The following is a 21,183-nucleotide window of genomic DNA, read 5'->3' as shown; positions in this document are numbered from 1 at the left end:
ACCTCTTTCCATCTCTTCCTGATGTAGGCACGCAGATGGGGAAGGCCCCTTCCCAGGGTAATGGCACTAAATCTCCTGGGAAGTAATAGGCCTGACCTCGTGGAGGACTGGTGCCAGTCTGTAACAGACCCTGAGGAGGCTGGACCAACTCCTCCAACAGAAGCTCTTACAGAAACAAAAGTCAGGAAAGGAATTTCAAAGAAGACCATCACTACTCCCAACCCCCTTGGTAACCTCCCTAGCAACAGACTTTTACCTAGGTAGAAGCCCTACGAGGGGACAGGTTGGAGAAACCCTGTAAAGGTCACCTTGAACAAAGGAAGCATAACATATGTTGCCTGAGCCCATGTGACCAAACACATGTGGTGCCTGAGCACATGTGTCACCCGCACATCCCCTTTTGAGATGTGTACTTTCATGCTTTCATGTCTATTAATACTGCTATGTATGGGCTCTCTCTTGAGCAGGTTACTCCACTCCCACTTTCTCTCCTTCCTCCCCTTCAAAACTTCCAAATAAAAACTGTAATTTCACTGCTCGTCTACTCCTGAAATTCCTTTCTGTGAGGTGAGACAAGAACCCTGTAACCCTGGGTTCCGGTTGACAGAGGCAGATGGGGAGAAAGTGACGGTCTTTCTCCTCCCCGCTTCACATAAGCCACCCGTGGGGCCCACCGACAGCATTCCTTCCTCCCTCCCCCCCTCTTTCCCCCCCTTTCTCTTCTCTTATCCTCTCTCCTCCTCTCCCCACCTTTCACCTGTGGTTTCCTCTTTGCTCCCCTTGAGGGCATGACCCCAGGGCTTCTCTCATGCAGCTTAGTGTCCCGCTGCTGTGCCCCAATCCTGGTGACTCCAAGATGCTGGAAGGGGTTCGTCAACTTTACAGGAACAAGCCATCTGCCTGCCCCAAGGAGGAGCTGCTTCCAATGCCCTGAGGTTGTCAGACGTGGGCTCGGTCCTCAGCACTGCATGGTTCCCCCTCCCCCACCAAACCCATCCCCCCAAACCCCAACCTCAGGGTCCAAGTAGCACCACATCCTCGTAGGCACTGAATAGTGGACTTAGCCAAGACTACTGGGAATGTCTCCCCAACCCCACCCCATCCTGAGCACCCCTGGGGAGATCCCATTCCTGCAAATTACATGCTCTAACATGCAGGAGCCCTGGATTCATTCTCAGGCACATATCTGTGCCTAGTGTCTCTGGATGTAGGACACACCCCCTCCAAAAAAAATAATAAAGTCCCCAGAAGAGCTCATTCTTTCAGGGACACCTGCCTTCCTAGGGGCCTTCCCATCGCTGTCCTTGCCCCACTAAATTAGTCCAATGTTTTGGGTCAGATCCAACACCAGGCTATTGCTCAGCCCTAAAGCAATTGTTTCATGTCCCTGAACAGAAGTTCTTGAATAAAACACTTCCTCCACCTCTACCTGCTGCCACTCTACCCACCACTACCCCACCCCTGCCCATTCCAGGGTAAAGTGCCCACACTTCACTTCTCCTTGCTTAGAACATCAGCGCCAGAGGGATTTGGCTCCCAGAACCTTTTCTGATCCCACACTCGTACCTATGAAAAAACACACCAGGTTCTTATAACCTGGTTCCACAAAACCTTCTCAAAATTGCACTCCATGGTGGTCCCACATAGTGAACAATGATGTATCACTTTTTTTTCTCCAGGTTTTTTTTTTTTTTTTGTCACATCTGGCTATACTTAGGGCTTATTCCTGACTCAGGGCTCAGGAATCACTCCTGGTGGTGCTCAGGGAACAACATAGAATGCCAGGGATTGAACCCAAGTTGGCTGTGTGCAAGGAAAACGCCCTACCCACTACACTATATCTCCACCTCCCAATCACGTAACTACTTTGACCCCAGAAAAGCTGGATCTTGAATCAAGGCACACCTCTCTGCCCCTTGTCCCTCGGCCTCCTGCTGGGGCTAACATCATCTGGGTTTGCTCCCTGACCACTGAAGAATGAGCAAATAGATTATAGGCTATAGAACCCTTTCCTGGGAGATTCTAAAGTTAGGATCTGAAAACAACCTGTCATCTGAGAAGCTGTTTGACTAGTCAGGCTCTTGCACTCACTGTCCCTGCTAGCCTCTGAGGCATCATTGTCACCAGCACTTCGGTGCTTCTTAGCTTCTGAAGATTTGAAAACTGCTCAAAAGAAGTGTAAAAGAGACTTGCTTCTGCCCTAGAGACATGTTTCTTCAACTGAGATGGAAGATGAACTCACAGAGAACTTCATGACTCACTCTCCAATATACAGGGAACTCCTCCCAGCTGTCAGCTCCATGAAGATTTACAGAAATGCCTAAGAAAGCTGCTAATATTACTTATGCATGAAAGGGAGAGCTGAAGGTATAGGAAGCTGTTATAGTGAATATTTCATAACAAATGAAACTTTTTGCCTTTGTTATACAGAATGCCAGTCATGAGCCTCTGTGTGTGTATGTGTGTGTGTGTGTGTGTGTGTGTGTGTGTGCGCATGTGTGTATCTTTTGGGCCACATCTGGCAGTGCTGTGTGCCACACCTGACAATACTTCTAGCCCTGTTAGGGATGCTCTGGTGGTGTTTGCGAGACAGTTCTGTGCTGGGATTAAACCCAATGCATGCATTTAAGCCTGCTGAGCCGTCTCTCTGACACACACATGCATATTTTTAAAAATCAGCTCTATTATTTTTATTTTTTAATTTTTTTTGCATTTTTAGGTCACACCTGGTAATACTCAGGGGTTACTCCCTGGTGGTGCTTGGGGACCATATGGGATACTAGGAATTGAACCCGGGTCGGCTGTGTGCAAGGCAAATGCCTTACCTGTTATGCTATCACTCCATCCCCATTCTGTTGCTTTTAATTTTTGTAGCTAACCTCTATTTTTCCTGAACAAGACTGATTGTATAATCCTCATTAATCAGTAATGATATGACCATTCTCTTCAAAATATATTTAGTTACAAAAGACTTAAGAGCTGAGAAATAATTAAAGAAGGCAAAAGAAAAGTGTAATCTGGAGGAAAATGTAGGCAGAACCCTTTATGACATTGAAACTAAAAGCATCTTTAAGGATGAAACTCCACTGAGCAAGTAAATGGAAACAAACATAAGCAAATAGGACTACATCAAACTAAGAAGCTTCTGCACCTCAAAAGAAACAATGACCAAAATATAGAGAGAGCCCACAGAATGGAAAAGAATATTTACCGAATACCCATCTGATAAGGAGTTAATATCCAGGATATACAAGACACTAGTAGAATTGTACAAGGAAAAACCTTCAACGCCATCAAAAACTGGGGAGAAGAAATGAACAGAAGCTTTCTCAAAAATAAAAATATAAATAGCCAAAAGGCATATGAAAAAAATGCTCCACATTGCTAATCATCAGGGAGATGCAAGTTAAAACAACAATGAGATATCATCTCACACCACAGAGACTGGCACACATTCAAAAGAACAAAAGCAACCAGTGCTGGCATGGATGTGGGGAAAAAGGGACGCTCTTTCACTTTTGGTGGGAATGCTGACTGGTCCAGCCTTTCTGGAAAACATATGGGCATTCCTTCAAAAACTAGAAATTGAGCTTTCATATGACCCTGTAATACTGCTTCTGGGAATATATCCTGAGGGTGCAAAAAAGCACAGTAGAAATGACATATGCACCTATATGTTCATTACGGCACTGTTCACAACAGCCAAAATCTGAATGCCCGAGAACAGATGACTGGTTAAAGAAACTGGTTCATCTACACAATGGAATACTGTTCAGCTGTTAGGGAAGATAGTCATAAAGTTTTCTAGTAAGTGGATATTCATGGAGAGTATATCATGCTAAATGAAATGAGTCAAAAAGAGAGGGACAGACATAAAATTACCACACTCATTTGTGGAATATAAAATAACATAATATGAGACTGACACCCAAAGGTAGTAGACACAAGGACCAGGAATATTGCCCCATAGCTGGAAGCCTGTCTCATCAGCTGGGGGAGAAGTTCAGCTGAAATAGAGAAGGGGGCCGAGATTTGACCCGGGTGGCCACACTTTTGTGTGGCCACTTTGCTGCTGATCGACCACAATCCGGAGGCCAGCTAGACTACTTTTGGTCCCAGCAACTCCTTTCAGCCATGTCTTTAGATTGTGAACTAAGCCATAGCCCCACGCCGGCTGAGGAGGCGAAATATCCTTTTTCGTTTTTTTTTCCCTTTTCAGGGAGAAGCAGCATGGCGTCTGCCATATTATGAGGACTATTAAGCAGGTACGAACTTGGTGGTGCAGGAAAGAGAAAAAAAAAGAGTTATGAACTTGAAACAGTGGGACACTTGGGCAGTCTCAGGTCGGGGTGATACGATGAACGCTCCGCCGAGATACGACCCAGCTAGCCACACTTTTGTGCGGCCGCTTTGCTGCTGATCGACCACAATCCGGAGGCCAGCTAGACTACTTTTGGTCCCAGCAACTGCTTTCAGCCATGTCTCTAGACTGTGAACTAAGCCATTGCCTCATGCTGCCCCAGGAAGGGAAATGATGCAATTTCTAACATAAATCTCCCTGGACTTTATTACTAAAATACTAAAATATAGAAATCCTAAATATCTCTTCATTCTCAGCAATGGAAAACTAATTATCAAATGCTTCCTTGTCAGTAGGGCTGTATTTTTTGGAAGGGAAACTCCAACAACAATAGTGAGTTTTGTGTTGAAATATGGAATGTAATCAAGGTAAAGAAAAAATGAAGTGAAATTTATCAGCTATGAAGGCTGGGGTCTGGGGGGCGGGGGTGGGAGGTATACTGGGGTTTTGGGTGGTGGAATATGGGCTCTGGTGAAGGGACAGGTGTTCGAGCATTGTATAACTGAGACATAAGCCTGAGAACTTTGTAACTTTCCACATGGTGATTCAATAAAATAAATAATTAAAAAAAAAGAAAGAAATAGAGAAGGGATCACTAAGTCAATGATGGTTGGAGGAATTGTTCTGGATGGGAGATGTGTGCTGAAAGTAGATAAAGTACCAAACATGATAACCTCTCAGTATCTGTATTGCAAACTATAATGCCCAAAAGTAGAGAGAGAGTATGGGGGAAAATGTCTGCCATGGAGGTAGGGGGACATTTGGAAATGGGGGTGGTATACTGGGGACATTGGTGCTGGAGAATGTACACTGGTGGAGAGATGGATGTTTGATCATTGTATGATTTAAACTCAAACATGGAAGTTTGTAACTGTATCTTATGGTAATTCAATTAAAAAAAAGGAAAAAAGCATAATCAAACCCATTGACATGATACACGAGGACCAGAGAGATCATACAAAGGATAAGGTGCTTACCTTGCACATGGCCAACCCTTGTTCAAATCCCTGGCACCACAGATAGTTCCTTGAGCACCACCAGGAGTGATCCCTGAGCACAGAGTCAGGTGTGGCAAAATGGAAAAGAAAAAATAAGTGTGTATTATGAGGCCAGAGAGATAGTGCAGAAGGTAGGGCACTCACCTTATACACGGCTGACCCGGCAGCACAGCTCCACCAGGAGTGATCCTTGTGCTCAGGCCTCCCACACATGGAGCATGAGGTCTAAGTCTTCCAACCATCTCCTTGGCCCTAGAGACAGACAACTTCCTTAAAAATTCTGGAAATTTTTCATGAGCTAGGAAATCCATGAGAAGCCAAATAACTAAGTTTCTTCTGCATTTTAAAGAAAATAAATCAATACTGTTCAGCTGTTTTTCTGACTGTGACCACCTTCCAACCTTGTTTCCTTCCTTGTCCTATTGGTTGGCCCTAAGCTTCATGCCATGACTCCCTCCACTTACACAATTGTCACCTGTAACGCCCCCCGCACCCCTCTAAACATCCTAGGGTCTGTAAGAAACTTGATGAAACTTGGATGAGAAACAGATTAAAGTGTTACAACTTAGATGCTAAAGTATTTATAATGACATGACTTCCTATGTAGATATTGAGAATGCTGCTTCCCTTAAGTAATTTTGTTTGGGGTAGATAAATAAGGAATAAAAAATAAATAAACATTAATAGAAAAAATATTTAAATAAGTGATTATTGTGACTCCTCAAAATCCATTTGCCTTAGTGGAAATATTACCTCCTGCAGTGATTAATTTGGGAGCGGGCATGCTTTGTCAGGACTGGGTTCAGCAGAGGTTAGTGAATACCCCAACTAGCAGCTTGTATTTTCTCACACATTCCTGTGACAATCCAGGGACTGTAGGGTAGGTCCTTGAAGTCAGCTGGGACCTAGGCTTCTTCCAGTCTGTCATTCCACCAGTTCTAGAATATATATTCCTGTCCTTCAGGTCTAAGATGATGAAGTCTTTCACTATCATTATTTTAAAGCTTCTAATATTACTAATGCATAAAAGGGAGGTCTGAACTGAAGGTATGGGAAGCTACTACCATGAATGTTTCATAACAAATGAAGCTGTTTGCCTTTGTCATACAGAATGCCAGCCACGTGCCCCCCCACTCTCTCTGTCTCTTTGTCTCTGCCTCTCTCTGCCTTTCTCTGTCTCTCTGCCTCTGTCTCTCTGTCTCTGTCTCTGTTTCTCTCTCTCTCTCTCTCTCTCTCTCTCTCTCTCTCTCTCTCTCTCCCTGTCTCTCTGTGTGTATATGAGTGTGTGTGTGTGTGTGTGTGTGTGTGTGTGTGTGTTTCTTTGCGTTCTGGAAATCAAAATGGAAAAAGAGGGGGAAAAAAAAGAGTATGCTACCTGCTTTTAAGAATACTTCAAAATTCCACACAGTTCCTTATATTTAATTGTTCTAGAACTTAGTCATATGGCCAAACTGAACTGCACCATTTAAATGGTCCACTCAAAAGTAAATAAGTCAAAAGAATTGCGTCCTCCACATTTTTTATTAAAGCACTATGATTTACAAAGTTATTCATTGTTGAATTTCAGACATACAAGATTGCAGCACCAGGCCCACCACCAGTGTCGACTTCCCTCCACCAGTGTTCCCAAAGTCTCTCCCATATTCCTTCCCCCACCCCAGCTTGTCCTCTTGCAGGCACCTTTCGAAGTTTGGTTGTTCAAGTTCAGGTCTCTTGATTTCCATGTTGTTGACTCTGTGGTTTGGATAATTGGCTTTATCATTCCCTAACATCACCTTTGCACCTGGTTTCCCTGTCCTGTCCCCTGTGGCTTCTCCTTTGTCTCTTCGCCCTCTACCCTCCACTCTTTCTTTCCTCCTCCTTCCAGTACTCTGGGGCCAAGGTTAATCAGTGTCAAATGGTCTCTCCTTTAAAACATTGAGCTTCCTATCCAGTTCTTCTAAATAGCACATACAAGTGATTGTGATGCTTTGTTTTTAATTGATTTATTTATATTTAACTTCGATATGGGAATTCATTAATAAAAATATTTCTTTTAGCATGTTTATCATTCCACTGAATGCAGGCATCAAACTGAGACTCTTTAGTCCTTTCATTCAAGACCTTGCTTTGCAGATATTTGGATTTGATTTGTTAAAAAGACCGTTGTTTTGAATGCCCTGAAAATCATATTGACACTATCTTTTTTTTTTCTTTTTGGATCACACCCAGCAATGCACACGGGTTTCTTCTGCTCATGTTTATGCAGAAATTATTCCTGACGGTGCTCAGGGGACAATATGAGATGGTGGGAATCGAACCCCGGTCGGCCGCGTGCAAAGCAAACGCCCTACCTGCTGTGCTATCGCTACAGCCCCAATACTGTATCATTTTAACAAGTTGTTTATCTGCTTGTGATTATTGTTTGTTTGGGGGTCACACCCAGCAGTGCTCAGGAGGTATTCCTGATCTTTGTGCTCAGAGGCCACTGCTGGTGGTGTTTGAGGGACAAATACAGATACTGGGCATCAAATAGGGTTGGTCACATGCAAGGATGTGCCTTAACCCCATACTCTCTCTCAAGGCCCACTGTGACCCTTTTCAAATGAGGGTCCCACCCAGCTGTGCTGCAGGTGTGGTGTGGGGGCAGGAGTAACTCTCAATAATACCCTACCAGGTGGTTGGGCCAGCTGATGGGTCAGCACTCTGCCTCTTGGTATGGTCCTCTGCCCTGGCCGTGCTGAGGGCCAACAGTGTCACATGGTATTTTAGAGCCACTAGAGTTGTACCTGCCAGTGCTTATGGAGCGTACTGCTGGGAACACAACTCACACATCAGGCATGTGTTCCACCCCTTTGAGCCAGAACTCCAACCTCCCTACTGTGATGTACTAAACCGAAATGAACACAAAATAAATAGGTTCTTTCCTTTTCCTTCTTCTTCCTCCTATTCACTCCTTACTACTTCCCTTCCTCTTTATTCTCTTTATTCTCTTCCCCTTTTTAAATTTCTCTCTTTTATGCTTATTTTAGTTGGGGGGAGGTCCCAAGTGGTACTCAAAAGGTCCAAGAAAGCCACCACGCATGGACCCACAATTTATGAGAAGGTCTAAGGATAGGATACAAAGGTGCAAGGAACAATGCCTTAACCCCTATGCTATCTCTTTCCACTCCTCCTTCCCCCTATGTTCCTGAAGTAACATCCTAAAGCTACCAACTGGACAAAGATAGGGAAATATCTTTACAGGCAAAGCTCAGAGCAGGGTTTTTCCCAAAACTTGGGTTCAGAGATGGATATCAGCAAGCATGAGGTATCAGAGTCTACACATAGTGATTAGGACATCCATGTAGGGGGCGGGGGACGCGGGAGCAGAGCTCATTGTTCCCACGGTTTGGGAAAGGTGGGAAGGGCAGGTAAGACAATCAATTGGCCACTTGCATGGGGATTGGTCATTTAAGTAAATGTATTAAGGATCACGTGAGTCCTGTTTCTCGTTGGCAAGAATGGAGAAGTGAAAATAAATCTAATGTTGGACTGGAATTGGAGATATGGGTGTAAATTCACAGTTTCCATTAGTTAAATGGTGATGATAGGTAGATGACATAGAAATATATGGGGAAGGCAGATTCACAATTATTTCTTAGTTCAAACTACTGAATTTCGTTCTTTTTTTTTTAATTGAATCACAATGGGATACACAGTTACAAAGTTGTTCACAATTGGGTTTCAGTCATACAATGTTCCAACACCCATTCCTTCACAAGTGTGCATTTCCCACCACCACTGTCCCGTTTCCCTCCCAACACTTCCCCCGTACCCCAGTCTGCCTTTATGCCAGACACACTTTTATTCTCTGTCTCTCTCTGTCTCTCTCTGTCTCTCTCTGTCTCTCTCTCTCTCTCTCTCTCTCTCTCTCTCTCTCTCTCTCTCTCTCTTTCTCTCTCCCCCAACCCCTCCCTCTCTTCTTTCCTTTTTGCAATACAGGTACTGAAAGGTTATCATGTATATCCTTTACCTACCTTCAGCGCTCAGTTTTATTACAGAGTGATCACTTCCAAATATCATTGTCATAGTGGTCTTTTGCTGCCCTAACTGCCCTCCTCCCCCGGCCACAACAGTGGCAAGCTTCCAACCACGAATCAGTCCTCCTGGCCCTTCTTTTACTGTCCTCAGTTATTAGTCTCATACTATGTCAAACCACTGAAATCTTGGGAGCACCAGTTCCCCAGTATGAATGGAAACACCCAGTACAAGGAAAGAACAAGATGAACTTGGTTCATCTTGCATGACCAGAAGGCAAGGCCAGGGTCCAAACAGGAGGGGCACCAGTGAGGAGGACACAGAAGCCAGGGTGTGGAGGCTCCCAGCTGGCTAAATCTGAGCAACAAAACACACAATGATGTTAAAGCACTGTGGATTATTGAGAGAGGAAGCTGATGGATTTAAAAACTTCAGTAGTTTATTTCAGCAAAAATTGAATGGAATCAGGTGGTGCCAAATCAGAAGCAACTCAATGTGCTCTACCTTCAAATCATCATCGTCATCATCATCATCATCATTATCATCATCATCATCATCCCTTGACCGTCGAATTTCTCTAGTGGTCTCAGTAACGTCTCCATTCATCCTAGCCCTGAGATTTTAGAAGCCTCCCTTTACTCGTCCCTCCCAATGGTGCAGCATTGGAAGCTCTTTCAGGGTCAGGGGAATGAGACCCAGCATTGTTACTGATTTTGGCATATGAACACACCATGGGGAGTTTGCGAGGCTCTTCCTCGTGGGCAGGAAACTCTCAGCAGCTTGCCAGGTTCTCCCAGAGGAAGAAGTAGGCTATAAGTATAGCTTCCGGAAGCTTGGTTTTAAGTCTCTGGATGTTGGCCATTGGTGGGATTACATGGCGCTGGGGGCAGTACTTGGATGTGACCAACTGGAAAATAGGAAATCTGGGCGGAAGAGGGCCAGTCCTGATCCGAGCAGGCTTGGAGGTCTCAGCCCCAGGTCCCACACACCTGGGTTCCTCTCTGGTACCTTCATGAGTGAGGCTGATCCGAACATGTGGAGAGGGGCCTTGAGCATGGCTGAGGTCTGGGTTCCTCTGCCAGTACCTTCATGCGAGAGGGCAGAGAGTCTCTTGCCCGCATGCCTGGCTGTCTTCCCCAGGGCCCTTCTGAGGGGGTGGGCTCCAGCTTCCCTCCCCGCCTCAAGCAGAGCTCCCACGGCCGAAGACCTCCAGAGCCTAGCCACAGCCATGGTCAAGGCCCCTCTCCACACGTTCGGACGAGCCTCACGCATGAAGGTACTACCTTCAAAAGCTGGCAAAAATTTTATGGAGCAAGGGGTGAAGCAAAGTAAAGAAATTATTGGTTGGTTATAGCTCAAAGCTTCATTGGCAATGACTATGCTTAGCTTTTGACTTCATAACCCTGAGGTATATACAGACATAGATTTTGATTTGCTTATGTAGGTTCCATAATATTAGAGCCATCTCAGCCCCTGGCCTCATGTTTAATTTAACCTATTACAATTCTGAAACAGAAACTCATGTGGAAAGTTCAATGTAGAATAATACATTTAAATAAATTCTAAGTACCATTCCATAAAATAAGTCTGGTGTATACCACATAAGTCAAGGGATCAAAATGTAGAACATAAGAAAAATTAAAAAGTAGAACATATAATGAAAATGAGTGGAAATTATAGTTGCAATCACCTACAAAAATGATAACTTTAACCCAATCACGAGGAAACATCCTTCCCTCACGATATTTTACCAAATTACTGTTTTCTCTAAGAGGATCTAGGTCACAAGAATGACTGAAAGACTGAAGAACTGTTCCAGACCAGAAACTAAAGGAATATGACTGGGCTGAGGAATAGAACTGTAGGGCGGGGAGGGAGTTGGCGGAGTTGAGTACAGTCTTCACATGCAGGAGCCCAAGGTTCCATCCCCATACAATGTATGATTCCCCCTCCCCCACCAAGTAAAACTGGCAGTGTATACACACACACACACATATAAAAAGATACCTGACAGCTGAAGGCTTCATGTGATTGTGACCTGGAGACTTTAGCTACAATATTCAATATTGGGCCTACTGAGTGAACATAAATAATTCTAATTTATGTTGTGATATGGATTTAGTGATTTTAATTAGTGCACGGTAATTATGCAGGAGAATGTTCTTATCTTTAGAAAAGCCACTCTACAGTTTGAGGGGATCACGGGTCATCAGATCAGCTATTACTCTCCAAAAGCTCACAAAGAAATTATTTGAATGGCTCTCACAACTCTATGCTACAGAAGAATGGGGGAAGGTCCTCCCAAACAGAGCTTGGAGGCCATTCCTAGTGATGCCTGACCAACCAGGCCATTTGATTCCATGTTGGAGCTCAGTAATGGACTCAGTATTGCTGGGGATCCCCGGGGCCACTGCAGTGGTAGTCAGGAATTTTCAGGGCCACCCCGAGTGGTGCTTGGAAGCAATGTGCAGTGCCAAGAAGAAATTCCAGTCCTTGCACATGCAAGGCATTTGCCCATGAGTCCTAAGCTATCTCCCTAGTCCCAAGATAAAAATAAAAAACAAAAACAAACAAACGAAAAAACAAAAGATCAAAACATGGGTAGGGGGAAATAAGGGACCACATTCACTGGTACTAAGGGGCTACTCCTAGCTCTATGCTCAGGGTTACTCCTGGTAGTGCTCAGGAGACCATGGCCTTGCATAGTTGTTGAACTATTCTTTCAGCCTTATTTTCAAAAAGTATAAATGGTTTCAGGATAACTTGCTTTTCAGGCTTCAGAAAGAGAAAAAATATCTTAATATTCTTTTTCCATAAAAGGGATTTTGCTTGCTATGTGCAAACTTTAAGTTGTGAGCTGTAGTTTAATTCAAAACTTGAATATGAGGCTGGAGAGATAGGACAGCAGGTAGGACGCTTGTCTTACACACAGTCAACTTGGTTTGAACGCCAGCACTGTGTATTGCCCCCCAAGCCCACCAGAAGTTAACCTTGAATTCAGAGCCAGGAGGAGGCCCTGAGCACCACTGGGTGTGGCCAAACAAACAAAAACCCTGAATTGTAAGAATTATAAGAAGATGTGAGGAATATAAATGACTTTGCACTTTTCTCCTTTCTTGTGAAAAGAAAGACACTGAACTTATGAATCTTGCACTCTATGAAGTGGAATCTCCAAAAAAAAATGCTAAATAAAAGAAGCATAATGGAGAATTGTATTTTTACCTCTCAAATGACTATCCTTTTTTCTTCCTAGAAATCTTCCATATCTTCCATTAATTGGCCTCTGGGGGGAAAAAACTCCAAACTGAAATATTTTCCAGAGCCATCACAGATTTCTTGCAGGGAAATGGAGAGAAAGAATAACTATGACAAAACTATTTTAATTAAAATTTGCATATAAAGACTCCATGAAATTGGGAATTCTGTGAATAGCACTTAGCCCTTTCAAAAGAAAACACAGAACAGATACTTATATATGTTGCAGGTTTTTAATGTCCAACTGCCATGTGTTCTGTATGTAAATTATTTTTTCTTTCAGATTTCTAAACACAGTGAAAGCAACCAGAGACTATCTAAAGTAATTCATTAAAATCTTGGCAACTGGGCCCCGTGCTCGGGCATCCCTGAAAGCTGTTTTTACTACAGCAAAACCAGCACCCAACAATTGCCTCCACAGAAGACCTATTGTCACCGCCTCTAAAGAGGCAGTTTCTGCAGGGACCATGTCTTGGATCAACAAAAAACACCATCAATTAATGAGCATGTCCAAAGGGGTGGGTTGACGTGCTCTTTTGAATGTGGCTTAAAAAGAAATCGAATTAAACTGAAATATGGGGAGATGTGATCAGTGCTGCAGTTCAGGGGATTCTGGTTGCCTCAGGCAAGTATGGGTTGGGGTGTCTGGATGGGAAGGGTTGCTCGGGAATGACAGGACTCCTTTAACTGTTGATTCAGAAGTGCTCTCCTTTTGGATGAGAAGTCACATTTGAGCATATGCTATAGAAGGTCCAAAAGGTTTCTCCTTGCTGTGAGCATGGCATTTTCTGCATTGCCCTCTTGTATGCAGCTCTGAATTTTTGTTGTGTTTTATTTTTTTCCTCCTTCAGCTGTTATTCTCACCACTTGGCTTTGGGAATTAGGGCTGGGAATTTTCTGATTCCTGGGCTCCATAGTGACATTTTCCTTCCCTCTGCTTCTCTCCCTCTGGCCCTATATCCTTGGTGTCTTTGTTCTTGCCACAAAATAGTCCCTGTAAGCAGGGATCAAAGCCGGGTGAATACATAGTGATTCATTAAATCATAAGGATCTTCTTAGTTAAGTAGCTTCTTTTTAAATTTTAGTCTCGGTTTGCTTTTTACTTATCTTACCATAAACCACAGTATTGAAAGAGAGTAAGATTTGACCTCAAGTATTAAAAATATAAAAACAAAACCCTGCAGCTTAGAAAATCTTTGTTTGAAGAGATCAGAGAGAGAGAGAGAGAAGGAGAGAGCACATAAACACATAAACCTGTGAATCTTTCTTTCATGCTGATAATACAGGTCATTTCAGAGAAATAGAAATTAGCCTTTAAAAGGAGGATTCAAAAAGTTCATTACCAAAATGTCTGTCTATCAGATCTCTTCTAATCCCTGTTATTTTCTGAAAATTATTTGTGAATATTGAGATTTATAAGTGATTTGTAGAAATTTCATTGTTCTTTTGGGTGTTTCTTATGATCATTTGAGGTTTCACTTTAGGGGCTACACACTCAGATGTTGGTTGGGGATTACCCCAGGCTCAGTGCTTGGGGGTCACTTCTGGAGATGCTTGGGGCACTGAATGGTGCCAAGAATCAAACCCACAGCCTCATAGATACCAGGTAAATTCCTATTCCTATTCCTGAACCACATCCCCAAGCCTCATCACAGAGTTTCTACCCTTGAAAAGACAATCTATATCTATGTAATTTTAGTTGAGGCTGGTCCACTAAAGAGAGAGAGAGTGTGTGTGAGAAAGGACAAATGTGAGCTAATGGCAGAGGGAAACCCCTCCTGCATGGAATAAAAATACCATCAGAATGTTTGGTATGAATGGCAGCCTGGAGCCTGTAATGAATGTCTCACCTTTCCTTTCAGCACCTCTAGCTTCCAAATGTCCATCTAATCTGTGTTCACCCCTGGGAATAGAGAGTACAATTCCCTGACTGGGTGTTCTTTGATAGGATCAAAACCTTGCTGCTTATGTGAAAAGCCTGAGAGTGACACCAGGTTGGCCAAATGCTCAGCTGAACCTCCAGAGGGTAAAGAATTTCAGGTATTGGCCAGAGCAATAGTACAGGAGGTAGGATGATTGCTTTCACATATCCAACCCAGGTTGGATCTCCAGCATTTCATTTGCCCCCCACCCCCAAAGACCACCAGGAGTAATTATTGTGTGCAGAGTCAGGAATAGCTCCTGAGCACTACTGGCTGTGACCCAAAAACAAAACACAAACAAACAACATCCCCCCTCACACACACACACACACACACACACACCAAATTTTTGATGTACTCATAACTTGCCAATGAATTAGGGCCCTAACTTAGATATCCTGGATTTGGAAAAAGCCATTCAGGCATTCTGGTCTTGGTTTCTTTATACAGTAATAGAAATTAGACTCTGATCCCCGAAGTCCACTTTTTGTTATTAGAATCCTATTCTGGATCTTAAATAAGCTGGTAATAAAATGATATGCCAATTCTTGTCACAGAGTTTATATGTGGAGAGACGCTTAGGAGAACAACTTGCAACTCTGGCAATCACTGAGACACTAACCTTTTAGTAGTGAGAGATATTCTAGGTAACAGACCAAGTAATTCAGGAAAATGGAATTAAACATTAAGGAATACTAGAGAGGTTTTTTTTAATTAATTTACAGCTGGAGCACAGGCTCTGCACACAGGAAGTCTGGGATCAATCCTGCACCATCAGGAATAACTCCTAAGCACAGAGCCAGGAGTCACCCCTGAGCACTGCTGGGTGAGGCCTAAAAACAAAATAGAACAAAAACAACATTTCATTTTTTTTTTTGGCGTTTTGGGTCACACCTGGCAATGCTCGGGGGTTACTCCTGGCTTTGCACTCAGGAACTACTCTTGGTGGCGCTCTGGGGACCATATGGGATGCCTGGAATCAAAACTGCATCAACCACATGGAAGGCAAACACCCTACTTGCTGTACTATTGCTCCAACCCATAACATTTCACTTTTATCCCCCACCTCCCCTCAAAAGCACACTGTAGATTTACATACAGGACACTGGATAAGTGTCTGTCTTTTGGTTTTGGGACCACTCCTGACATTGCTCTGGATCTGCTCCAAGCACCTATAGGTGCCCAGTGGGGGGATAGGTGGTGGGAGGAGGGGGACCAAGGTATCAGGGCTCAAATCCTCGACTCCCTCAAGCAAGCATGTGCTCCATTTTTTTGAGCCAGTTTTCTGTCCCTGCCTTATTGTCTCCTAAGGGTAATTAAAACGAGCTGCTTTATCTAGGATCCAAGCCCTCCTGCTCATGTTTGCTTTCAAATGTCTTGCTTAGGTCTTCTTCCAGTTTTAGAACAACCCTAACTCCTTGCGTATTGATTCAGTGGAATCCAGGTAAATAACCCTTCTGTCCTCTGTGTTTTAGTGAGACCTGCAGCATCTGCAGGTACAGAATCATCTCATTGAGAGATGACTATTGGAATAGCGACCCAGATGTCTCCAGTGGCTCAATTTCCTCTTTCAACTTCATACATATTTACATATTTATTTAAAGCGACAAGTAAAACTCCAAGCCTGGCCTCTCATAGACTCTTTGGAAATTATAAACATGGAAAGCTTCCTAGAAGAAGGGGTTTTTTGGTAGGGGATTTTGATTCAAGTGTGCTTGCTTCACGTGTCACACCGCAGGGACTGTGGAGCACTGTCTGCTTCAGAAGCCTTGTGAAGCTGGCTACAGCATTAGGCATTTTCCATCAAGAAATGGGGCGGGCACAGTGGTCTCTATAGGGGACCAACAACTGACATTGTAACTTACATTATTGTCATAGTTGCTTAAGTGAAAGTCAAGTTCTATTTTCAGGATAAATAAAAGTGCTGGAGTGCTTGGGCTGGAGTGATAGTACAGTGGGTAAAGTGATTTCCTTGCACGCAGCTGACCCCGGGTTCAATCCCCAGCATTACATAGGGTTCCCTGAGTGCAGAGCCAGGAGTAAACCCTGAGCACCGCCAGGTGAGTGCTTGCCTGGCAAGCATCACGCCCCTAGTTAGATCTTTGGCACTTCATTGCCCCCATACAGCACCAGCAGGTATGACACACACCCCCTCACATCCCTCCCTCCCCACCCTCCCCCTGCCCCGCCCCAAGAACTGCCAGGCTGAGCAGTACCACATCACTGAGCCCAATCACCAAAAACCATCAGGTCTCTTTATGCACTGGACCTAGTATTGGCAGGAGTGATCCCAGACAGCCTGGCACCACTGGGAGTACCCACCCCCCCAATAAAATGTTTATGCCCCTCAGTACTACAAGTCTCTGAAAACCCAAATTTCTTTTTTTCTGGATAATACAATCAAGGTTCTCCAAGACTCAATTCCAGTGGTATCTGATCAGGCAACACCACGCTGTTATTTGCTTAGAGGCAGAGAAAAGGCCACAGGAAACGAATAAGCAACACACATCTGCAAATCTTTCACCCTGCTCTTCATGTGGAAAGCTCTGAACAAGCAGGAATTTGGAGAATAGTCTTCAGAGCAACAGTCTGAGAGTGAAGGCTGCCTGTGGCCAGAAACCAAGGCTCTCTGTGACTGACATAAAGTCACAGAGTCACAGATTCCGAAGAGGAGAATCCAAGAACTGCAGGCCTGCGCCACAGACCCTCAGTTGTATTGTGTAGTGTTTTGTTAAAAAAAAAAAAAAAAAAGATCCTTACACAAAATCGACAACCCTTAGGAATATCACTGTCACTGTCATCCCGTTGCTCATTGATTTGTTCGAGTGGGCACCAGTAACGTCTCTTGTTGAGAGACTTATTGTTACTGTTTTTGGCATATCCAATATGCACGGATAGCTTGCCAGGCTCTGCTGCGCAGGCTCGATACTCTCGGTAGCTTGCTGGGCTCTCCGAGAAGAGGGGAGGAATCGGAGCCGGGTTGGCCGCATGAAAGGCTATCTCTCCAGCCCCTTAGGAATATAGTTTTAATAATCTCTCCCTTTCAGCGTGCACACTGGGACAGAAGCATTAACTGAAGGGCTAGAGTCTCAGAGGCTTTGGAAGGCCCCTGCCTCACCTCAGAGTATTTGTTGTCTAAAGCTCCAGACCTCATTTTTTCTGTCCCTCACACAGAAGCACTCCTCTAGGGGCTCCCAATTGACCACAAGACAGCAGGGATCAGGATTGACTCTTCTCTACCAATAGTTTTCCCCCTATGTCAGCAGGGAGGGGCAGAAATGAACACAAATCTCACAAAGAGATACAGATGGTAAAATGGATGATGGGTTATTCTAAAAGGAGCTTGCCAAAAATAAGGGACTTTATCTAGGCAGTGTTCCTTCAAACAGTTAAATCTTTTTCTCCATCACCCTTCTGTGTCTCTGTCTCTCTCTGTGCTGGAGATCGAACTCAGGGCACCCTACAAAGCAAGTGCTTTACCACTGAGCCACATTTTGAATTCCTGCCAACATCCTAAAATTCGAAAGGCACTATGCTCTATATATCACAGCCTATGACGATTATATAAAGAAACGTCTATGGTTATATAAAGAAATAAATAGGTGTTTAGAGAAAGTGGATTACTGTTCTAATCATATAGAACAGTTATCACTTAGTTAATCTGACTTAGCTGATGTTTTACTTATGTTTTACTTAAGTGGGTGTTTTACCACCCAAGAATAGTAGAGATAAGGGCCACAGCTTGGAAGTCGGCCTCACATGTTGGGGGAAAAGGCAGCTCGGATAGAAAAGGGAACACGAAGTAAAGTGTGGTTGGAAGACCTGCTCGGGATGGGAGATGCGTGCTGAACGTATACTATAGATTGAACACAATGGCCACTCAATATCTCTATTGCAAACCACAAAACCTAAAGGAGAGAGAGAACAAAAGGGAATGCCCTGCAATAGAGGCAGGGTGGGGTGTGGGGGGATGAAGTTAAGGGATGGGGGGGATACTGGGATCATTGGTGGTGGAGAATGGGCACTGGTGGAGGGATACTGGAGCGCTGTATGACTGAAACACAAGCACGAAAATATGTAAATCTGTAACTGTACCCACACAGTGATTCACTAATTAAAAAAGTGGGTGTTTTACTTAAATAGTGCTACATGATTATAAGATACAATAGTAAGACTATCATTAAAACAATTCTAATTAATGCTATATTGTAAAAAACTAAAGCTCGCCGAGGGGCGCGTGCACACGCGGGCTCTCCGGGCAGCTCTGTCTCACCACCCACATTCGGTGCTCTGGAACCACTGTGTATGGGCTGGATCGGGACGGCCGTTGGCCAAGGACAGACGAAGGAAGAACAAGGACCAAGCTGGTTGCTGATTAGTTACCGTTTATTCAATCTTCCATCTTTCTCATCTCCCGCACTCCCAGCTTCGGCCTCTCTCTGGATCTACTGCTGCCACCCTGGCTTATCTCATCTCTCCTCCTACTTCTCTCCCACCTTGCTCTCTAAGCTACACCCAGCCAGGTAGCAAAATCAACATGAGAAAGCCCTTCCTGAGGGCAGGGCATTCCAAAGCCCTTCCTGACTCTTAAGGTTTTTTTCCTTTCCTTAGTCCAAACACTTATTAACATCTTAATACTAGTTATTTTTGTATGGACATAGCAAGAGATACATTGAGGCTTGCAAGGCAGCTCTCCTGGGAACATCTTGCCACAGACTCAGACTACAGCACTCAGGCCAGATTAATCACTCCTAACCCTAGCAGGGTCCAAATCTAGTTATCACTGTTTGGATCATGACAACATTTGTCCATGACCAAGCTCTTAACTTGTAGTTAAGCATTAGGCACTTTGGCCAGGCCCATCTCGATGCCAAGGTAGCACACAACGCACCAATTGCCCTGATTCTGTCTTGTCCCTCGTCGGGACCCTGCTTTTTTGGGGTGCTAGTTAGTAAGGGCAGCTGAGGCTTAGGTTGAGAGAACAGATGCCCCGAAGGAAAATATCATGTAGAGTCAAATGACTCCCAGGTTACAAAAGCATAGCATTTGCTAAGTCTTCCTGTGTCCATACAAAAAGGACATTGCTCTGAATAAACCATGCAAAGGATTCAAGGAGAAGAGAAAAACAGTATTTGCAAGTCAACAGAACACTAAGAAATAAGTTACAAATAAACACAGAGGAATGAGAGCACTGTAAGGGGAGTAACCCAATAAACCTAAACTACCTGAGGCTATGTTATCCTACACTATGTCACACAGCCAGACCAACATTTTTAGTTTTTCCTTTTTTCATTTCCACAGTTCTGTGTGTTTTCCTACCAGCAATATTTTTTTCCATGATAGCATCTCCATCTTGTTTTTTATTTTCAGTTCTCACACAAATTCATACTAGGAAAAAAATAATTGTTGGATCAATGCTGGAATGTGGCTCAGTGAGAAAGTATAAACCTGCATGCACGAGACCTGGGTTTGAGCCTCAGAGCCAGGGGAAAGATTTCTTTCATTTAGAAATGTTTTGTGAGTCTCAGGCCAGGGTCGATACCAGCTCGCGCTCCGCCGAGATTCGACCCGGGTGGCCATGCTTTTGCACGGCTGCTTTGCTGCTGAACGACCAGGATGCAGAGCCAAATACACTACTTTTGGTCCCAGCAAGTGCTTGCAGCCATGTCTCCAGACTGTGAACTAAGCCTTTGCCCTGCTGCCCCAGGAAGGGAAATTATGCAATTTCCAACATAAATCTCCCTGGGCTTAATTACTAAAATACAGAAATCCTAAACCGTGTGGCCGCGCAACTTCATATCTCTTCATTCTCATCAATGGAAAACTAATTATCAAATGCTTCCTTGTCAGTAGGCCCGTATTTTTGGGAAGTAAACTCCAACAACAAGTTGTGTGTTGAAACTCCAACAACAATAGTGAGTTTTGTGTTTAAATATGGAATGTAATCAAGGTAAAGAAAAAATGAAGTGAAATTTATCAGTTATGCAAGCGGGGTGTGGGGGGGTGGGGGTGGGAGGTATACTGGGATTTTTTTGGTGGTAGAATATGGGCACTGATGAAAGGACGGGTGTTTGAGCATTGTATAACTGAGACATAAGCCTGAGAACTTTGTAACTTTCCACATGGTGATTCAATTAAATAAATTTTAAAAAAATAGAAATGTTTTGTTTCTCCCACCTCACAACTTAAATCTTTGTTCCTTGTATGTCATTATAGTCACAGTCCTTTATATATTTGCTGGCAATTTTTCTTAAAGGAATCAGATTTAAAGAGAGAAGAGAGAGAGAGAGAGAGACAGACAGACAGACAGACTTCAGGTCCACCTGATAGACCAATACATCTGTAGGGCTGAACTAATCTATGTTTTTAACTAGCAGCACAGATATTTCTTGTTGAGAAAATTCAGAAAATACTTCATTCTGGGGCCCATATTTTCCAACTCATGGAAATTTTTTTTAATGTTAGTGAACTTATTTACAGTAAACATCTTATTAAAATATACGTACTTCAAATACTTTTGACTGAGGTAGCATTTAAAAATAATCATTCTAGGGTTAGAGAGACAGTACAGCAGATAAGGTGCTTGCTCTGCATGCAGACAACCCCGGACTTCATTCCCCAGGTTCAGTCCCCAGGACTGCATATGGTC

This window comes from Sorex araneus, chromosome 1 (genome assembly GCF_027595985.1).
Source record: "Sorex araneus isolate mSorAra2 chromosome 1, mSorAra2.pri, whole genome shotgun sequence".
Classification (NCBI taxonomy): domain Eukaryota; kingdom Metazoa; phylum Chordata; class Mammalia; order Eulipotyphla; family Soricidae; genus Sorex; species Sorex araneus.
This window is presented reverse-complemented; position numbering follows the sequence as displayed.